General features: G+C 46.1%; 1 protein-coding gene across 3 annotated transcripts in view; it reads right to left on the reverse strand.

Annotated features, from left to right (window-relative positions):
* The window catches only part of Fkbp5 (FKBP prolyl isomerase 5), an 85,680-nt gene extending 66,528 nt beyond the window's left edge, over positions 1 to 19,152 (reverse strand). Inside the window, exon 1 of one of the 3 annotated variants that reach the window (XM_021630175.2) lies at positions 18,989 to 19,152. The gene's annotated coding sequence lies outside the window, so the exon portion shown is untranslated. Of the gene's footprint in view, positions 1 to 18,158; positions 18,365 to 18,988 lie in introns of those variants that run through there. The other 2 variants (XM_021630170.2, XM_021630178.2) reach the window with 2 other exon arrangements.
* Positions 19,153 to 19,689: the final 537 nt, after the last annotated feature.

The raw sequence follows: 19,689 nt of genomic DNA on the forward strand, positions 1-19,689 counted from the left end.
CTCCACCTCCTTCAGCATATCCCACCAGCATGCACTATCACAACCAGTAAGGTGTGATATTCTTAAGGGCAAATTTGCCAATATACACAAGGAGTTTAATATCCTTTAGCTCAAGAGCATCGTGTCCAGAAAACTGCAGATATTGTTAGGAACAAGCATCTGTGTTTAGTAGATTCTAAGAGAGGAAAGCAATTTCTTTGTACAGATGTGTGGGCAGTGTAGGTGTGCACCTGGCCATGGGGGCCAGAGGTAAATGCTGAGAGCTTTTTTTGCTCTTTTTGAGATATTGCTCACTAATCATCGATATTATAAATTCTAGACTGGTTGGCCAGCAAGCTCCAGGTATCTACCTTTTTCTACTTTCTCAGAGTTAGAATTATAGATACAAGCCATGCACATGATTTTTTACAAGGATGCCAGGGGTCCAAACCCGGGTTCCCATGCCTGCACAGCAAGAATCTTAGAGTCATCCTGTCAGCCACAGGGAAAAAAAGAATTCAAAGGACTATTACTATAAATCTCAACAACAAAACATTATGGAGCAGTTAAAAATAAGGAAAGTTACAAAGGAACTGATGTGAAAAGATGTTTAAGAGTGACATTAAAGAAAAAAGCAATTTACAGAATAGAAGCTAACTTTTTCAAAAATATAGCTCAGTAGCAGAATACTTACTGAACACACACAAAGCCTTTGGTTTGACCTCTGCTACCACAGAATAATATATATTTGCATTAAAATGCTGTCTCAAAACCATCTGCATTTGTAAGTGCAGAGAAAACACCTATGTTAAACTGGGGCTGAAGAGATGGCTCAGAGGTTAAGAGCACTGGCCACTCTTCCAGAGGTCCTGAGTTCAATTCCCAGCACCCACACGGTGGCTCACGGCCATCTATAATGACATCTAGTGCCCTCTACTGGCTTTCAGGTGTACATGCAAACAGAGCACTCATATAAATGAATAAATTTTTAAAAAAGAAAGACATTACACCATTCCAAATTCCAGGCTTCAATAAAAAACAACAAGAGAAAATCTCACTTTTTGGGTTATTTTGTGTGTAAACATCCATATATTTTCTTTAAAAAAAAAATCAGTCTGTTAAATTTTAATTCTCGTTCATACAGAAAAGGCTGGGTACACAAAAGTGCTTCAGATGGACATAACGGGTCTTGACGAGCCCTCAGTGTGGGAAATGTCGATTCTTGCATGTGCTTCATCAGAAGCTTGCCCTTCCTAACATTCCAGAACACCCGCTATAGGTCTGTTTCGTGCCCGAGGACTCCCTGCTCCCTGAGACCTCACGAGGGAGGGGAGGTTTTGGTCCTCACCTCCCTGTTAAGAACCACTGGCTGTAAGTCTATTATGCAAGAGCTCACACTAAAATAGATATTAGCTAGCAGAATCAGCACACTAAACAGAAATAAAAGATTTATAAATTGTAACCTATTTCTTTCATGAATAATTTTCCACCCTTTGGGTTTTTGTTCGTTCGTTCGTTTGTTAACAGTCTTGCTACATAGCCTAAATGGGCCACATGATGATGTCTCTGCCTCCTGGGTGCTGGGATTAAAAGCTTGTGCCTCCACGCCTGCCTTCAACTGTTGTTCTCTGAAGAGAAGCCTCCCTGCAATGGGCGATGAGCTACTGCCTGAGGTCCCAACACCTTCCACTACACCAGCTCCCTGTCAGCCGGAGTCCACTTCCCCCTACACCAGCTCCCTGTCAGAGTCCACTTCCCCCTACACCAGCTCCCTGTCAGCCAGAGTCCACTTCCCCCTACACCAGCTCCCTGTCAGCCAGAGTCCACCTACCCCTACACCAGCTCCCTGTCAGCCAGAGTCCACTTCCCCCTACACCAGCTCCCTGTCAGCCAGAGTCCACTTCCCCCTACACCAGCTCCCTGTCAGAGTCCACTTCCCCCTACACCAGCTCCCTGTCAGCCAGAGTCCACCTACCCCTACACCAGCTCCCTGTCAGCCAGAGTCCACTTCCCTCTCTGGTAGGAAGAGCATCCTCGAGCCTTCCCTTGGGAATGCACTGCTTCTCACCCCCCTGGACCAGTCTTTTCTAGTCAAGACCTTCAAACCTCTGGGTCACTAGACTAGTTCAGGAACAAACATAAATAACCTCAACAGATCCAAACGGAAATCAACCCTGACGGAGGAGCAGCTTCAGCTGAGCTGTGAAAACAGTGAATGTCCAACACAGCTGAAGCTCCTCAAAAGAACCTGGGGAGACAGAGGTCACTTAACGTAACCACTAAGTATTCTGTGGGACTGATGTCATAAATGACCATTCTCGCTGAAGCATAAAACAGTGAGACGCCTATAATTCTGGCACTTTAGAGGCAGAGGTAGGAGAACCAAGAGTCCCAGGCCAGCCTGGGCTACTTAGCTGAACTCTGCCTCAAAGCAACAGAGTTCTGCGTATGTGAGCAAAGATAACAAGGAATAAGCAAAATGCAGCCCCAGTGGCTCCCCCCCTTTAAAGGCAGCAGGGGCAGCGCACACCTTTAATCCCAGCACTTGGGAGGCAGAGGCAGGTGGCTCTCACAGAGCGAGTTCTGGGACAGCCGGGGCTACACAGAGAAACCTTGTCTCAAAAAAACAAATTTAATAAAAGAAAGAAAGAAGCTTCCCCCTTTAAAGAAGCTATTAAACGTCACATGGTCCCACAAAACAAGAACGTGGCGCTCATATAAACAATATGCCATTAAAAGCACATCCGGGACAGCCACGGCTCTGTAGAGAGACCCTATCTCAAAAAATAAAATTCTATAGACTTTGTGCATTTCCTACAAGACTTAGAAAATATTTGGGAGACAGCTAATTTTTAAGATAATATTGATAATAATTTTCCTAACACTTAAAAAAAACTATTAGAGTTGGGCATGGTGGCTCACGCCTATAATCCCAGCACACAGGAGGCAGAGGCCAGAGGATCCCTGTGAGTTTGAGGCCAGCCTGGTCTACAAAGTGAGTCCAGGACAGCAAGGGCTACACAGAAAAACCCTGTCACAAAAACAAAAACAAAAGAAAAAAGAAATTTAAAAAGCATATTACGTATATTAATAAATTAGAGAATAATGAAATTGAGCAGGAGAAAAGACAACCATCAGGCCTTGCTGAGTAATGTGACATCCTGTAGGCACGGCCTCCCCTTCATTAGACCCACACCGAAAGTCCTTCTTAGAGACAGAGTATCTTTGACGATCCCTGAGGGCCGGCTGTGCCACCTCCTCACGAGTCGGCCGAGCACATGTCATCTGCTGGGTGTTTTCTCTCGTATCTCACACGTCTCCCCACAAGCCACAGGCGGCACCTAGCATCAAATTTAGGCATCTGGGGTGCTGCTGTCAGAACAGCCATCTCTAAACACATCAACACAAGTTTCAGTCTTGAAATGGTCTGACTTCAGTAGTTAAACACTATATATATTCTCTCCACACAATTGAAATACAATACATTTCCTGAACTTTTAGCTTTCAGTTTCCTGTTTGTCAATGGCTTCAGCTCCAGAGGCAATACATAAACACACCCCAGCCACTCTTTCCACTTTTGACAACAGCGGACATGAATTTAATTTCACCAAATATAACTATAGCAATAAAGAGAGCAACAGCAGAAGGTTAGTCATTTATAAAAGAGGAGTAGGAAGTGCATTCCTTGAATATGAATTCGGCTGCTTTGTAAGCCAGGACTTTTTCCAACGTTTTCTCTACTGAAAAACTGATAAGCTTCTTTACCAGACAATAACCATGAAACCCATCCTGTTTCCTTTGTTCACTTGCTTGCCAGGAAGCTCGGAGCTAAACTTAATGTTCAAACACAGACACTATCTCGCCTTAGATTACTGGCATAGATTTTCTTCCCATTCTCTCATCCTGCTCCTTATTTCTCAAGTGATTTATGTTCATCTTCCTTTGTTCTGAATGATCTTTACCTTTTTTTGTTTTAAATTACCAACTCCTTTTCAATAAACTACAAAATTAGGAGAAAATTCATGACCTAAATGTTCTTATCTTCAAATCACTGTGTATCTATTAAACCATTTTATCTAGAATACAGGTTCTAAAGTAAATCTTTATTTTCCTCTTTAAAAGTTAACTATTGCATATAATTATGGTTGGCTTCTTAAAAAGCCAATGACATTTTTTAGAATAAAGGAATTAAATGACATAAGAACCAAAACTTAAGTTACTAGACTTGGGGCTCTAAATTTGAACTACCAAACTGTTCAAGTCTTTACTAATGAGATTGGTCTAGCAATGACAAATAATTCTGAAAAGTTATCTCAAACCAAGTGTATTAAATGCTCTAGGTTGTCATCAGCACCCTTAGATCAAACAGATAGTACATGTGAAAATATTGAAATGACACTTTTTGGGACGTAAGGAAGAAGAAAATCCTCCTCACGCTCATTCTGAAACCGAGAGGTCTAGTGTACGGCAGTGCTTTCAGTGGGGTTGCAGCTGACAGAACATGGAAACAAAATAAAGCAAGCCAAACATGCGAGCCAAGTAAGAAAGGTCTAGGATGCACCCACATTAAAAACAGTTCAAAGGACTGAATGACATAACACAGAGCAGCCTGTAAAAATACATGGGAAGCCCGGCACGGTGGCGCACACCTTCAGACCCAGCGCTCAGAGACAAGCAGATCTCTGTGAGTTCAAGGCCAGCCCGGTCTATAGAGAGAGTATGAGTTCCAGGACAGCCAGGCCTATGTAGAAAGATTCTGTCTACAAAACAGGCCAAAAAAAAAAAAAAAAAAAATTGACAGGAGCCCCCAATGCTCCTGGTACAACACTTGCCCAGCATGTGCACTTCTCAGAATCCAAAAGAAAAGAAATAAAGAGAAAGGAAGGAGACTGAAAAGGGTTAAAGAAAGACCAGCATAATATTAAAGCTCCCTGTTTTCTTAGGAGACAGACGACTAGAAAATGAAGGTAAGTGGCAGGAGGAAAGACATGCACACATCACAAAAAATTTTTTAAACTCGATTTCCAGTGAGAGGTGGAATCCCACACCTCTAATCCTAGCACTCGGGAGGCAGAGGCAGGAGGATCTCTTGAGTTCGAGGCCAGCATGGTCTATAAAGTGAATTCCAAGACAGCCAAGGCTACACAGAGAAACCCTGCCTTGAAAAATCAGAAGAAAGAGAGACAGACAGACAGACAGACTTATTAGGGCTGGGAAAGTGGGATGTGGCACAGCTGGAGAGCATTTACCTAGGACAAAGTCTATGTTCAATTTCTAGTACCACAACAAAAGAAACAAAATTTCCCATTTCACATGAAACCAAGAGAAACACACACACACACACACACACACACACACCTTGCATAAAGCCCTCAAAACAACCTAATTCTGCCCTGGTAAGATGACTCAGCAATAAAATACACAAAACTGAAACCTGAGTTCAATCCCAGGAGCCCCTGGTGGAAAGAGAACCAACCTCAGTCCACAGGGCTGTCCTCTGACCTCTGTGTGCCCAATTCAGATTCTTTCCTCCCCACTAATAGTAAAGTAAATGTTTAAAAAAGTGAATTTGAAAGCTTTTTTTTTTCTTCTCCTGTGATAGGGATTTAAAGTGTCATAACAGGGAATCTAAGCCAGGCGTGTTAGTACGCTCCTTTAATCCCAGGGAGGCAGAGGCGGGTGGATCTCTTGTGAGGTCGAGGCCAGCCTGGTCTACAAATCGAGTGCAGGACAGCCAGGGCTACACAGAGAAACCCTGTCTTGAAAAACTGAGAGAGAAACAGTCAATACAAGTCTCAGAATAGAAGTCTGAAGAAGAAGAAGAAAGCAAAGCCTGGTAAGCGAGCGATCTGCACACACCCCTGAAGACGAGAAAGACTTACACACATTAGTAGGTTGTACAACTCGATCTCAGAGTGCTTAAAAGTGATAGAGAGAAAGCCAGTGCCTGAGTAAAGCTGAACCCAGTCCAGAAGCCTGCTTCTTCTGGAAGGCGCATAAGAGAATCTGCAGTGGTCGGGCTCTCTCTCTATAACCCAGCCCATTTTCTCTTTCTTGAGTCGTGGGAAAGAATATAGAATGCAAAGCAACTGCCAGTTGCAAAATGATTTCATGGTAAAATTATGCTTATAGTGACTAAGAAGTATTGTTTGCTGCACACAGTTCCAAAATACAAGTGGAGTGTCTCACTGAGGCTGAAACAATACACTTCAAGGGAAAAGGAACCGTGTGACAGAGAAGTGGTGACTGGAAATCTGGCATTGTATCTAGGAAAAGCCACCTGCTCTGGAGGGAGGTATTTACTGAGCAGCCGGGGCAGACATGAAGCTCTGGACCTTACCACACAAGAAAGCAAGGCTTAAATGTGGGCCTGCTGTTCTGCCTGGCCCGCGTTAAGCTATGAGAGACTGAAAGCAGCTGCTGGAAGCTCAGGCTGGTCAAATGTGACACAGTGGTACCCAACTCTTCACAGCAGAACCACCCATCTGCAGCCATGAGAGGATCTATGCTCTGCCAGGACAAAGACAGCAGGCTTACTGAGAGAGAGGGAGAGAGACAGAGACAGAATTGATGCTCTAAGCACTCGTAACTGACAACTTGAAACATTTAAAAGAAACTGTTTTTTCCCCTCTCAAAGCTGACTGTACAAACTCCCAAAAGCTGTCCAGAGCTCCACAAGGGAACCACAGCATAAGTGTGTGCACACGCTCATCCACACACTAAATACAAGTTTAATTTTAAACAAAAGAATAGTAATGCTCAGGGGAGAACACAACCACGACCTTCTCGTGACGGATGACTATCGTACTGTCCTGATAGAAAGTCACTGTCTATCTTGGTTTTAAAAGACAGTAGTAGTAGTAGAATTAGTGCTGGGATAATTCCCCCCAGATGGCTGAGAACCAGAGCGATGAAAGAAAAGCCAGCCTTCGCTCAGTCCTGAGAGGTATAAACCGAGCAGGGATCAGCTTGGATCATGAACCTGCGGCCATCTCCTCCAGATCTCCATTTCCATGTCTGTAAAACAGCGCAGCTGGACAGAGAATGCCTTCCTCCCTTCTCTATCCCCTTCTGCCTGGTCCTTTCCACTGTGTGGCTTTGTGACTTAGAATCTAGGCTGTCTAGGGGGTAGGAAGAAAACCAGTCATGAAAACTCACCAACTAAAAATGTAAGAAAAAGAGAAAGCCAAAAACAAATTGACAAATTAAAGATGCATAAAAGTTCACAACAGAGAGCCACCAGCTTTACTGTTAAAATGCATTCTAAAGTGTCAGGATTTGGTTTTTTTGCTTGTTTTTAAGACTGGGTCTCACGACACAGCCCTGAGTAGGTGAGGCTGGCCTCAAACTTCAATCAGCCTGATGCTGCCTCTTCAGTACTAGAATTAACGATGTTAATTTGTTATTTGTTAACCTGACAAAGATTTATGTGCATGTAACTGGAGTTACAGGTGGCTGTGAGCTGTGGCTGCTGGGAATTGAATGGAGCCTTTGAAGAAATAAGAAGTAGGTTTTGTTTTGTTTTGGGGGGGTTCAGAGACAGGGTTTCTCAGTGTAGCCCTGGCTGTCCTGGAACTCACAAGACCAGGCTGGTCTCAGAATGCAAGAGATCTCATGTGACGATGTCACTGCTGTGAGAAAATACCTGACAAAGCCAGGGAGGAAGGGCTTATTCTGTTTGAAATTCAAGGGAGTCGTCCACCACGGCGGGCAAGGCTGCAGGCTGCGCTGCATCCATCGGGAAGCAGAGAGGCATGGCGCTGGTGCTGCCCGCACTCAGGGCAAGTCCACCGCTCTAGGCACACCCAGGCACGTCTCCTCAGTGACCCTGGATCGTGCCGAGGCTAACTTCCACTCTGGCTTTCCTCAGCACATTCCCCGGCTGGATCGCTCAGAGGCACTCACTGTGGCCCGGTGGGTTGTCCCTCTGACACGTCACCATCTCAAACAACCTTTCTTCTCCCCCCCCCCGTGCTCCATCTGAAGCTCGTTCTTCCCTCACTCTGGCGGTGTTGGAGACACTGTTCATCTTAACTCACCTCACTGTCGTAACCTCGGGAGGGAGGTGAGAAAACCTGCTAGCAGAGCGTGGATTCAGCAGTCTGCCAACTTGTTAACTAGTCCTTCAATGCTCAGGCCAAATCCTGTTACCCTGAAGTTCCCATCCACCTGCTTGGCAAGTATTCCTGCTTCTTCGCCTCTTAAGAAACTGGCCAGTCACCATGCAATCTGGGTTGCTATTATCTCTTGTGGATATGTTCTCCTTTCTGAGAGGACGGTATCTTGTTCTGGCACACTACTCAGAACACAATGGAACTTGATGCTGATGAATGAAAACTGTTCAAGTATGGAAGAGTTCCTGCAGACACCGACCCCTGCATCTGTTGTTTCATTGAGTCTTAAAGCCTTCGGCTATCGGTTCATTTGTCCCTGTATCTTACAGATACAGGAACTGAGCTTAGGAAAACTAGTATTTCACCGAGTGTCTTGTCTCCCTGTGAAATGGTAAGGGTGAGATTCTACCCCAGCAGTACAATAAGAGTGTGCACAGGGCTGGGGGCAGGGTCCAGCTCAGGGTGGACTGCTTGTCCAGCATGCACGAAGCCTTAAGTTTTGTCCCAGTACCACATACAATTGCACATGGTAACAAACATCTATAATCCCAACACCCAGGAAGTGGAAGCAGGAGGATCAAGTTCAGCTTCACACTGAGTTCAAGTTCAGCTTTGGCTATACAAGGTATGTCTCAAAAAAGTGTCTGCAATATTAAATCTATGTATCATACTCTTAATTCCCAGCCAGCACAGAACACCATGAGGGGCGTCAGTCCCAACCAGTCCCAACAATTGGGCAGTGAAAAGCAGCACTTGTGAATGCTGAAGAGTGAGAACACCGAGAGATACAGAGACTGCTTCCAATGAACTCCCAGTCCATTAACACCTCACGACCTACGATGGGCACAGAGGCGCGGGTCTGTGAGCTGCGACTCACACCGAGCGATGTCCCCGGCAGAGTCCACACAATCTGAACATAGCTCAGATGCAAAGCCATCTTGGTTTAGATATTATTACTTAGGCCTTGTAAGTTATGAGGCCGGAAGTTTAGCTTAGTTAAGTAGAGCACTTAACTAGCCACACGAGGCCCAGAGTTTAGTAGCCATTTGAATATAACTATGCTCACCAAAGACAACCTTTCTAAGTACTATGGAGAGTCAGGCTGGAGGATCGAGGGTTTAAAGACATTTTAGACTAAAGAGGAGACCCCAGCTCCAAAACAAACTGGGTAAATGGCTTCAGTTACAACACCAAACCCGAAGTGTCTGCCTACAGCACGAGGCTAAAAAGCCTTCTCTGGAAGGGAAGAAAATGTCCTATGTTTCACTTCACAAGCAAGTCTTAATGTTTGTATGTGTGAGTTCAAGACAGAGAAGGATAACTTCACTTTAGCATGTGAATCAAACTAAAACAAGTATATCGGAAATCAAAGGGGAAGATTAAACAGAGGCAGTAAGTCGAAAACAAAGAAAGCCAGTGAGTCATTAGCTTTTAAGAAACAAACAGTCAAACATGGCCAGTAAGAGTAATGGAGTCACTAAGGGCTAACGGGGCTAACGGGGGCAGACAGAAGAGAACTGCTCTGGCTGGAAGGGGCAGGGCAGGGTGCCGCTGAAGGCAGCTACACACGTGTGCAGGTGTCCCGCCTCCAAACAACACGGAGACTTGGGCACAGGACGGCGTGGCAGGGCAGCCCAACCGACACGCTTGATTTTGGCTTTGACAGGCACATGTGTGGTGTGTGCTATAATGTATATATACACGTATACTTGTGTGTATATACAAGCCTCAGGCCTGTGGAGCCTGGAGGCTGATGCAGGTGACTTCCTTGACTGCTCGCCACGTTAGAGGCAGGGTCTCCCGGCTGGACCCAGAGCTCACCGCTTCAGCCATCTAGCCACGCAGCTCTGACTGACGCTGCGGGTCAGAGCCCCGGGCCTCATGCTTGCATGGCAAGGGCTCTACCCACCTGGGCCGTCTTCTCGGCCCCCAACGTCCCGGGTTTCAGAGTAAAAGGTGACTGGAACGTTTAGACAAGTGCATTCTCCAGCTACTGCAACAAAGATAACCCAGCGCTCTAGGGGAACGGCTGGTTACACAGACACTGTTAGCCTGAGTCACTCGAGTAAGAAGCAAAAAAAAAAAAAAAAAATCAAGAGAAAGAAGCTACTGACAAATGAGCTGCACAGTCCCCACGCGTCCAAATCCCTACTTCAGCACTGACTTCGCTCACAAGGGAAGCCCAGTACTGTTTCTACCACTATTTGGCCGCACTTGGGTGGCGTTACCAAGTTTTCAAGGTTTTCAAAGTTAACTATGTGCGTGCACTCGTGTCTGACTGGGAATGTGCTCCCGTGAGCAGGCGCCCTCCTCGGAGGCCAGAATTCCCCAGAGCTAGAGTTACAGGTGGTTGTAAGCCACTAACACGGGCGCTGGGAAAGCAAACTTTGGTTCCCTGCTCTTATTTGTTGAGCCATCTCTCCAGCCACAGAATTTAACGAGTTTTAAAGACTTTTTATTTATTTGCTTTACGTGCTTCCACTTGAGCCTATCTCTGTGCACTGTGAGTATGCAGGGCCCATGGAGGTCAGAAGAGGGCACCAGAGCTGCCAGCACCGGAGTTACAGGCAGCTGTGAACCACCAATGGAGGTGCTAGGACCTGAACTCAGTTCCTCTCTAAAACAGAAAGTGTTTTTGTTGTTTGTTTGTTTTAAGATTGTTTATTTATTTTTATATATTAGTGCCCTATTCGCATGTATGCCTGCATGCCAGAAGAGGGCATCAGATCTTGTTATATAGACAGTTGTGAGCCACCATGTGGGTTTTGGGAATTGAACTCAGGACCTCTGAAGAGCAACCAGTGCTCTTCTTTCCATTCCAAATTTTACAGAGTTTTAAAAGCACATCAACCATCATTCCAACACCTAAGAGATTGAGTCAAGAAAATCACAAGTTCAAGGCTATCCTGGGCTAAAGAGTGAGAGTTTATCTCAAAAACAACGAAACCAACCAAAATAAAGCAAAAGGCATCAATCAAAGTGCCAGTGAGTAGTGAATCTGGAGAACGGGAATGTACAGGGCACTATCTTCCTCTCCCCAGTTCCACACACGTGGACAGCTTATAACAAAATAAGAGGAGGTTGGCATCACCGAAGAAATTTTTAAAATTCATTTCTAGTTAAGGCTGACAAAACCAAATCCTAGCAGACAGGACTAGGTGGATCAGTACAGCGGTATAAACAGCACCTGCCTAATGAGAAAGGCCTTGCCTTCAATCCTCAGCACAGAAAAAGTAAAATTACGACACACGGTTCATCCCTGAAGCCTAAAATTACTGTGTGTAAATTAAAGATCCAGTCTGCTCCTTCAGAGGATCATCAACATGTTTTTAAAGAAAAGTCATTCCTTTATCTGAGTTAGTAGCAGACAACTATCATTTCCTGCTCAATGCACCTCTGATTCTGTTAAAAATACATAAACCGTATAGCTGCGTGGTTTTGATTAACAAAGACGAAACACACACATGCTGCTGACATCAATGTTAATCCACTGATGCCTCTAAATACTTTAAATATCTCCCAATCTAGAGAATAACCAAAAACTGATACAGGTGTTTTTAAAAGTTGGTTTTTTAAAAAAATAAACTAGTATCTATAAATTATAGTTAATCCTAAATTGCAATGAGCCCATAGTAAAAATTATACAAAGAGGGGAAATGATGTTTAAAACCATCACCGTTTAAGCCACGACCTAAACGTGTTTAGTTTCCATCAGTCACGCTGAAGCTGCAGGAGACTCGATCAAAACTGCTCGCGTGGTTTATAAAAACCAGCCTCGCCTCCCTCTGAGAGACGACAAGCGGCTTTCTGGCCTCCTCTTCCTTCGTCTCGTGTCCAGAACACGGCAGCTGGTACATGTCTGTGCAGAACCCAGCACACTGTAGGTGTGCTGCTCTTTCCTAAGAATGAGCACCACCTTCCGTTCCAGGAAAAGCAGCGTTGCGTGTCAGTCCCGGGTGACACACACAGGATAATGGAGGAAAGCAGGCTTTCCTCACTGCGGTTACGCTTTGAATCATCCTCTCAGTCCTGTTTCTTCCGACAAAAACATGTGACACTCCAGCGACAAGCAAGTGACAGACACACAGACACAGCCGCACAGAGGGGAGAGAGTTATCTGTTTTCTTTCACTGTCATTAATTTATGCTAATTTACAGTTATGTTCTTTCTTTTTTTCAGATAAGACCATTTCTCACTTTCAGCACATCTTAAACCTTTTTCCCCCATTTACTACATACCATACAATGCACAGCTTAATAATTCTGAACACATGGAAGCCATGGGTAAATTTGGATGAAAGTATACATAACATCCTTTTACTAATCTTGCACTTTTCTGGACGTTAACCATGAAAGGGAGGCTGGGAGGCCACTCAGGGGGTAGACGGTTTGCCGTGAAAGCAGGAGGAGCTGAGTTTGAATCCCCAGTACCCATGTAAAAGCAAGGCATGCTGATGCAGGCCTGTGACACCAGACAGCAGACACGCCCGCCAGTCTAGCTGGACTCAGTGAGACACGCTGTTTCAAAACCTAAGGAGGATGAGCAACAGAGAAAGAAAATGCTGACCCCTGGCCTCCACATCTACACACATGGGCAAATAAACCCACACACACACACAAATACACAAACATGTATATATACACACACACCCAAAATAAGAAAAAGAACATTGCCTCAAAAGTAAGTCACTTAAATTTTCATCATCCAATCAAGCTGTAGAATAGCTCCATCATTCCAGAAGGTCCCCTCCCTGTGCCCCTCTGTGAACCACAGCGCCTAGAAGCAGTCCTCCTCTCTGCCATCACGTCTTAGCTTCAGCTCTTCCATGTTTTTCATAAAATAAAGCGTTATGCCTCACTTCTCCTGAGGAGTATTTCTGAGTTCCCTCTATTCTGCCGTGGGAATCTGCAGTTTATTTCTAACGCAAAGGAGCTGCTATGAACATCCTGTACCAGCCTCTTCCTGAACATATACTTTGTTCATTTTAGTGCAGCTTATTTCATTGAAAAGGAGGAAAAGGGAGAGTTTCACATTTAAATAAATTAGAATGAATAGCAATTATCTGCGTATAGATTTATGTGCACAGATTCATATGTACATAGGAGGTTGATAATATGGTATTTATATGTAACATATTTATATTTTATATATGATCCCAAAACTATTTTGTAAGGATTTATTTTATGTGTATGAGCGTTTTGTCTACATGTACGTGTGGATGCCATATCCCCACAGAGGTCATTAGAGGGTACGGATGCTCTGGAACTGGAGTTCTAGATGATTGTGAGCCACCACCATAGATGTTGGAATTAAACCTGGGTCCCTTACAAGAGCAATGAGTATTCTTTTTTAATATTTATTTATTATTTTTGATATGGTGTTCTGCCTGCATGTGAGCCAGCAGGCCAGAGGAGGGTATCAGATCTCTCTAAAGATGATTGTGGGCACCATGTGGGTACTGGGAATTGAACTCAGGACCTTTGGAAGAGCAGACAGTGCTCTTAACCACTAAGCCATCTCTCCAGCCTGCAAAGAATATTCTTTCATTTTTTAAATTTTTATTACACAATGACTATTCTTAACCAGCTTTTTTTTTTTTTTAAGAGCTTACTAAGTTCACAGTGGAACTGAATCCCAGGTAACCATCTCAGCTTTTAATTTTCATTCTATCCAGGAGTACAAGAAGAGAAACAGCTCTTTCCCACTTAAACTGCTGCTACATCCAGTGAAGCAAATACCCTCACAACTCTCTCCCAAACAGTTTCAGAACACGGGGTTCTAACATCTACTGCACAATTTTTCACACTAAAGACAAAACCCCAGATATGTTTAAGATTACAAGAATTTTATCATCATGCTCTGTCAAAAAGTTACAGCTGGAAACGATGGTGCCAGTGACTAGCTTACACAGGTAAAGACTGTTCCACACTTACTCAGAACATAGGCTGGTAAAGACTCTCGAAGATGTCCCCTCCAGTCCAAACCTAGCTCACCACAACCTTAAGTCCACGACGAGAGACACCTGGACTCAAATTCTACTGTGTAATTTTCAGCTGACAATAGAGAAAGGACTTCAGTCCCAGGAACACAAACATTAAGAAACACATACGATCTAATTTTTAAAAATAAAATAAAGACTTTCACTTCGTCACTCAAACTTGCGCCTATTAGAACTAAACCTCCAAATCTCAAATGTTCCTCACGTTAATTACTATATTAAGGGTGAAAATTAAGTGCTTTTGGCTTCTCTATATAATTTTCTTGCCACTTCAATTCCTCACACAGTAATTTTTATTACAGTTAGTAAAGGAAAATAGGGTACTACCTCCCTCAAGCCTGAAGATGCTGGAGTAAGAATCACTAGTCTTTTTTTTCTCCTTTAAAACATCTCTGACTTTTTAAAAACCAACTTGAAATTTGCAACCCTGCTTTGATACTCAGATGAACATTTTCAGGGGAACATTTAACAGTAGCCAAGAAAGAAACAGATGCTACCGATGGTTCTAGAAATTTAGCACTGGCCAACAAAGGAAGGTTTGCAACTAGAAAAGGGGAAAAATGCAACTTCTTTCAGTCTTTGATCTTTCTTCATCTTTTAGTCTTCTTTGCAAAGACTGAGCAACTTCAAAACTACACAACTCCAATGCACCACATTTTAAATATAAAGACCCATTCTGAGCCTGTGGGTGCTCCTCTCACAGCTGTGTGACTGGATGCTTAGAAACCCATTATTTCACTCTGCAAATGTATCATTTTCATTTCTGTAATAATTGTACCTTTTTCTAAAAGCAAAAAGAATCTTGATGAAGCCTTGAGCTTTGAAACAAAAGGCACAGCATCTCCAAACATCTACAACCTCCAGCTTTCACTCTGGTGTGCCTGAATGTTCCAGAGAACTATAATAAAACTTTTTCATATTTTAAAAATGTTTTCCTTCCAGACCAAGAGTGAAAAAACAGGCACACCAAATGTGTAGCCCCTACACTCCCTCTGGTGGTCCTTCACGCTCATTAATCAAACGTTTCCTGAGAGACTAGCAGTAAATTACTAATTCAATCGTACAATGTAAGGCAATTACCTCTGGTGGTTTTGTTTATTTTATCTTTTTTTTTCTTCTTTTTTTTTTTTTGGTGACATTGTTTTGCGACAGGGTCCCATTATGGTTTTACTGAGTATGACCTGGAATCTGGCTGCTTCTGCCTCCTGGTGTTGGGTGGCAAGCTCTACCACAGCACAAGCCGCTTCTCTATAAACTATGAGAAGTACAAATTACTTTCAACAGCGGAATTTTAGTGCACTAAATATTACTGTAATACCCTTCGCAATCGGTCACAACTGCTAGCAGAAACCTGTTAGTACACATGTTCTCTAACACATTAGTTCAGTCTGTCTGGCTTTTACACAGGGCAAACATCTGAGCTGCAAGTTCACTCGCACACAGCAGTAAGTTACAGCACTTACATCTCACCATCCGCCCAGGCTTCAACACATGCAGATGTGATGTTCTGAACATCTGAGGTGGCGCAAATGTCACACAGTGCATCTAAAATGCACTAACGGGCTGGCACTGCAGCTCAGTGGTAGATCTCCTGTCTAACATGCCTAGGCCCTGGGCTGAAACTCCAGGATAGCAAAGATAAAACAAACAAACAAACAAACAAAAAATTTAAATGTACTGCAGAGTTTCAGAAATATAACACAAAGAAGAAAAAAACACACTAATTACTGATTGGTTAGGTTGGAAAGCTCAAAAGCTTAGGAGTTACAAAATGGAGATACCTTTTCAGTGTGTATTTATTACAGAACTTAAGAGTGTCAAAATATGCACAACAGAATCGTCTTAAGGAATCATGAAATATTAAGGGCCTTTAGAGCACATTCTTAATGTCAGCTACATTATTCACTTAAGGGAACAGTACTTGCCTAGTGTTCACAAGACCCTAGATTCCATCCTAGGATAGGAAAGATGGAGGAGGGAGGGAAGGGACTCAGGACCTACCCTTGAGGGTAACTGCTTAATAAACAGACCCAGTTTGTGTGTGTGTGTGCAGTGTTTTGTTTTTTTTTTTTTTTTTTTTTTGTGTGTGTGTGTGTATGCAGATATAAGAACCAAATTTTTTGCTTAATTTTGAAATTGAAATGTGATAATTCTATTTTCTGGTCTACCACAAATTGACAAAGTAAACAAAAATCAGTAATTAAAATACCTGAAAACTTGACTTTAAAATGGGTTTTCAGTTAAAAGGGCCTTTTCTAGGTCAAGCATGCTTTTGAGTACCTGCATGAAATAAACTATGAATGGCTGGTGAGATGGCACAGCAGGTAAGAGCACTGGCTGCTCTTCCAGGGCCTGGCTTTGATTCCCAGCACCCACACCTCAGCTCCTGGCCTTCAGGGCCTCCGCTGCCAGCACCATATATGTAAATGGCATGCATGTATGTACAGACATATATTCAGACAAAACACCCATATGCATAAATAAATTTGAAATAAATTAAAAATACAAACGACAGTGTAATTTGGTACATTTACGCAGCAAAATAGGACAAAGGATTACAAACCCTCCAATTTTATGTAGTGGAATTAGATCACCCAAAGCAATGAAAGCCCCAGTCATGCAAAGCCCCTTCTGTAAGGTCAGCCCATTGTACATGGGGAAGAGCACTCAGGATCATGGGAACTCTAGGCAGAGAAGGTCTGCACAGACCCTGCCCCAGGTCTCCTCCTCTGGAGAGCCTTCCAAGCCAAAGCAACAACACAGAAGGTGCGTTCTTTCCCAATCCAGGAACACAGAAAAATTTCAAAATTAACTGGCTCGCCTCAGCCCAAATTCTAGGCTTCTTATGTTGGAGTGATTTAAAATGTCTTCAGAAAGAAATCCTGGCTGGTGAGATGCTAAGGGTTTGGAATTTGAAGTCCAGGACCCACACAGTGCAAGGAGCAAACCAACTTCACAGCTGTCCTGACAGCCACACCTGTGCCGGCTGATCTCACAAAACACAGACAACAAACAAACAAGCAAATAAGCAAATAAATCCACGCAAATGTCACATAACTGAAAAGCAAATATTGAGAAACATACTTTTGTTAAATGCTGGAATGACAGAAAGCTCATTAATGTATAAACGTACTGTTTTAAAACAATTTGCAAAAAAATATTCCTAGAATAACCTAAAATAATCTCAAGTGACCCGGCACTGGTGGCCCACGCCTTTAATCCCAGCACTCTGGAGGCAAAGGCAGGCAGACCTCTGAGTTGAAGACCAACCTGGTCCACAGAGTGAGCTCCAAGACAGCCAGAGCTACACAGAGAAACCCTGCCTCGAAAAAGAAAGCAAAGCAAAAGAAAAAATAATAATCTCAAGTGGTTCCAACTGAGAGCTGACTCAAATTAGTTATATGAATAAAATGACCACTTGAATTAATTAGCGTGATTAAATAAAAATTAATTGGGGCTCTGAAGCCCCACATCTCTGAGGTGTAGGCTAAACCCAATGCAGTCACCACACACTTATTAGACCAGAGAGGGGAGAAAACTAAACCAAGCTTTTCTAACAACGAGTGTTAGCAACCTTTGCATTTGACACAGCAAAGATGGGAGCGTTTGTTTCAGTAGAGACTCCCCAAAGTGAAAGCGGTTGGAAGGTAGGCAAACGCGGGACGGCTGGGAGAGGAACAGAAAAAAAAAAAAAAAAACGGTTTAAGTGAAAGTATGACAAAGAATGTCCTACCAGAAGATTTTTCTGTTCAAGTCATTTCTTGAATTGATTCAGACACCAAGAAGAGGGGCTACTACAATTCCATAATAACGAAAAATAAGTAACACCAAAAGCAAGAGCAGGGGGGAAGAAACAGGAGTCCTTAATCCCCTCGTCCACAAATGCAAAGACGACCAACACCAACACCGTCTCCTGCCCCTAGAGAAGGCAAAGAAAGTGCCCATTCAGCGCTCGGCCTCAGTTCGCTGGAAAACACACTCCCGGAAAAAAAAAAAAATCCCCAAACCACCAGTTCCCGACTGCCGCGTGCAGGATGTGCTGAAGGGCGGCCAAGCGCGGTACACACCGTCCCGGGCGCTGCACGCTCCGCTCACGGGCTGTCCCGTCCCGCCGCCGCCAACAATCGCCCCAGAGAGAGCAAAGCGGAGGCGCGGGCGCCCCACCTGGCCCGTCGGCGGGCGAGGATGAAGGCGAGGATGAGGACGAGGACGGCCGAGCCAGGCCCGGCTGGTCGCGGGCCGAAGGGAGCGGGGACTCCCGAGGCGACTTCTATTTCCTCGCGGCCGCTGAGAGAGTGAGTGTCAGAGCGAGCGTCTGTACACGTGGAGGTCAGAGGACAAGTGGGCTCCCGGGATCGAACCCCGGCCGCCAGGCTCGGCCACCCCGGCGGCCCCCGCGAGCAACTCTCCCACCGGCGTCTCCTCCCGCCGCCGCCGAGCCCCGCGGGTCACCCGGCCACCCGGTGCCAGCCGGCCGGGTCGCGGCGGCAGGTGAGGGCGGTGCCCGGTGGGCACGCCCCTCGCGCGGCCCCGCGGACGCGGCGGGGCGCTCCGTTATCCGCGGGCCCGCGGGGCTCCGGAAGGCCAAGTTTCCTCCGCGTCCGGCGGGCGGCGTGGCGGGGCGGCCCGGGGCTCCTCGGCCGTGTGGGCTGCGCGGGAAACAAAAGCCGCGCGCGGGCGGGCGGCGGGCCGGGGGGCCCCGAGAGGCGCGCCCGCCGCTCCGCCTCCCCCGCGGGGCCCGGGCCTCCTGCCCGCCCGCGCGTCCCGTCCACGCCACCCCGGGGAGAGCGCGCGAGGGGCGGCAGGCGCGCCGGGGCTGACTCCCGGTCCAGCGCTCGCTCGCTCGCCCGCCCGCCCGCGCGCGCGCGCCCCATCCCCGCGGCCACGGCGCTCGTACCTGCCGCCGCCGCCGCGCCTCTCGCTCCGCGTCCCCCCGCCGCGCGCGCCGCTCAGCCTCTCAGCCCGCCCAGCAGGCCGCCCGGTCCGCGCGCTCGCCCGCCCGCCCGCTCGCTCGCTCGCTCAGCCGCGCGCCGGACACCGCCGCCGGAGACTGGCAGCGGCCCGCGAGCCGGCTAGTGCGCCGGGCAGCGCCCGGCGTCGTCCCGCCCCCACCGGCCGCAGGACCCGCCTCCCATAGGGCCGCGGGGCTGTCGATCCGCCCCCAAAAGGCGCGCGGGCTGTGGCGCCGCCCGTCCCGATTGGTGGCCGCGCACCGCCTATGCAAATGAGGCCCCGCCCCGATGGCTTGCAGCCCCGCCTCTCCGCCGCAGCCCACGTGTCTGGCCCTTGCCCTTTGTGGGGGCCGGAGAGGAGGGATGGAGGAGGCTGTCCGACACCTCTGCGCGTCGCCCTTCACCCCCTCCGGACGTGATGCTGCCCGGGCGAGCCTCTTCCCAGCCCGCCCTTCACGAGGCTGGAGGGGTCAGGCCATGCTGACCCCAGGAGACAACCTCAGGAACTCGAAGATGCGCCTTAGAGACTGGGACAGTCCACCTCTCTGAGACACCCAGCGGGCGGGCACACCGCGCTTTCCCACGGGCCTCTCCAGCACAGCAGCCCAGATGCTGAGGACCGAAAGGACCCGAGAGGGTGGGCTGC

The sequence above is a fragment of the Meriones unguiculatus genome, chromosome 16 (genome assembly GCF_030254825.1).
Source record: "Meriones unguiculatus strain TT.TT164.6M chromosome 16, Bangor_MerUng_6.1, whole genome shotgun sequence".
Classification (NCBI taxonomy): Eukaryota; Metazoa; Chordata; class Mammalia; order Rodentia; family Muridae; genus Meriones; species Meriones unguiculatus.